At 41.8% G+C, this 2,235-nt stretch overlaps 1 non-coding gene across 1 annotated transcript; it reads left to right on the top strand.

Annotated features, from left to right (window-relative positions):
- Positions 1-1,760: 1,760 nt before the first annotated feature.
- LOC141679854 (small nucleolar RNA R71) lies at positions 1,761-1,865 on the top strand. Its single transcript, XR_012558196.1, has one exon. It is a non-coding gene; the product is annotated as a small nucleolar RNA R71 (small nucleolar RNA).
- Positions 1,866-2,235: the final 370 nt, after the last annotated feature.

The raw sequence follows: 2,235 nt of genomic DNA, 5'->3' as shown, positions 1-2,235 counted from the left end.
CTTCGAAATACAAAAGTGCCGAAAGGACATGTGAATGCAGTCTTCTCTTGATCTTCTGGAGCGATACAAATCTGATTATATCCCGAATGCCATACAGAAGATAATAGTAATCATGCCCAGCCAATCTATTAAGCATCTGATCAATGAAAGGAAGAGGGAAGTGATCCTTTCTTATAGCCTTGTTCAACTTTCTATAATCCATGCAAACTCTCCACAATGTGACTGTTCGTGTAGGAATAATCTCATTCTTCTCATTTGCTACCACAGTGATACCACCTTTCTTTGGCACACATTGAAATAGGCTCACCCATGAACTGTCAGAAATAGGGTAGATGATCCCGGCATCTAGCCACTTGAGGATTTCCTTCTTCACAACCTCTTTCATGATCGGATTTAGCCTTCACAATACCTCGCGAATATGTAATAGAACGATCGGCCAACTGCAAAGTCATGTATGTAGGCTTTGGATTAGGCAAGTCCATCTTTTTGAAGATTGATATTGGCATCAGATTGATGCTAGCTCCCAAGTCACATAGACACTTATCAAATGACACTTTTTCAGTGGTGCAAGGAATAATGAAGCTTCCAGGATCTTTAAGTTTCGGAGGCAATTTCTGTTGCAGCACAAAACTGCATTCCTCTGTGAGAGAAACGGTCTCTAAGTCATCAAGCTTCACCTTCCTAGAGAGAATACCTTTCATGAACTTCGCTTAACTAGGCATTTGCTCAAGAACTTCAGCGAAAGGTATGTTGATGTGAAGTATCTTGAACACCTCCAAAAACTTCGCAAACTGCTTATCCAGTTTCTTCTTCTGCAGCCTCTTAGGAAACTGAGGTAGAGGATAGATCTATTTCTCCCCTGTATTACCCTCAGGAGGAGTGTGCTCAATAGTAGTCTTCCTTGGTTCCACTTCGGCTTCCTTCTGCACTTCTTCTTCATCAGCCTCCACTTCAGAATTTGGAGTCGTAGCTTGTTCAGGATTCGCAACCTTACCAGACCTCAATGTGATTGCTTTAACATGCTCCTGAGCTTCCTTTTTTCCTGGCACTTCAGTATCACTCGGAAACAAGCTAGGTTGATGATTTAGTAAAACATTAGCAACTTGCCCAATCTGATTCTCCAAGGTCTGAATAGAGATAGCTTGGCTCTTGCACATGAGTCTCAACTCCTCCATTTCAGATTTTTTATTAGCTAGAGGTAACTGTTGAAGTTGAAGTTGTTGATTTGGGGCATATTATGGTTGCTGAAAACCAGGAGGGTTATACTGCCTTGTTGTATATGGATGATAAGATTGTTGCACCGCATTGTGATTGTTGCTCCAACTGAAGTTAGGATGATTTCGGTTATTCGGATGATAAGTGGCTGGAGCTTGTGCTGTGATCTCTGAAAGTTGTTCACAAATTGAGCTGATTCGCTAGAAATAGCACACTACTCAGTTTCATGTGCCCCCGCACAAATCTCACAAACACCAGTGATCTGGTTAACTCCATAATTAGCTAAAGAGTCCACTTTCATCGTCAAAGTTTGAAGTTGAGCAGCTATAGCAGTAGCTTGATCCACTTCCAGAATTCCAGCTACCTTTCCTTGCAACATCCTTTGTGTAGGATTCTGGTATTCATTGGCTTCCATTAGCTCAATCAACTCATAAGCTTCATTGTAGCTTTTTGCCCATAAGGCTCTACCAAATGCTGCATCGAGCATAGGTGTAGATTGTGCACCTAAACCATTATAAAAATAGTTGATAATCATCCAATCAGGCATGCCATGGTGTGCGCACTTCCTTAGCATCTCCTTATATCGATCCCAAGCCTCATACAGAGATTCACCAGTTTGTTGAGCAAACTGAGTAAGAGCACCTGATTGCAGCAGTCTTCTCCATAGGAAAGAATTTAGTGAGAAACTTTTGAGCAAGATCCTCCCATTTGGTGATAGACCCTGGTGGTAGAGAATGTAACCAACACTTCGCCTTGTCCTTCAAAGAGAATGGGAATAGTCGCAGCTTGATAGAATCTTTAGACACATCGTTGAACTTGAAAGTGTCGCAGATCTCGATGAAATCCCTTATGTGCATGTTGGGGTCTTCAGTAGGAGAACCCCCAAACTGAACTGAGTTCTGTGTCATCTGAATCGTGCTCGACTTGATCACAAAAGTGATAGTCGTGATGGCTGGCCTGATGATGTTTGACTGAATATCATTGATCTTAAGCTTAGAATAGTCCATCAACGCCATAATA

The sequence above is a fragment of the Apium graveolens genome, chromosome 1 (genome assembly GCF_009905375.1).
Source record: "Apium graveolens cultivar Ventura chromosome 1, ASM990537v1, whole genome shotgun sequence".
NCBI lineage: Eukaryota > Viridiplantae > Streptophyta > Magnoliopsida > Apiales > Apiaceae > Apium > Apium graveolens.
This window is presented reverse-complemented; position numbering and strand designations above follow the sequence as displayed.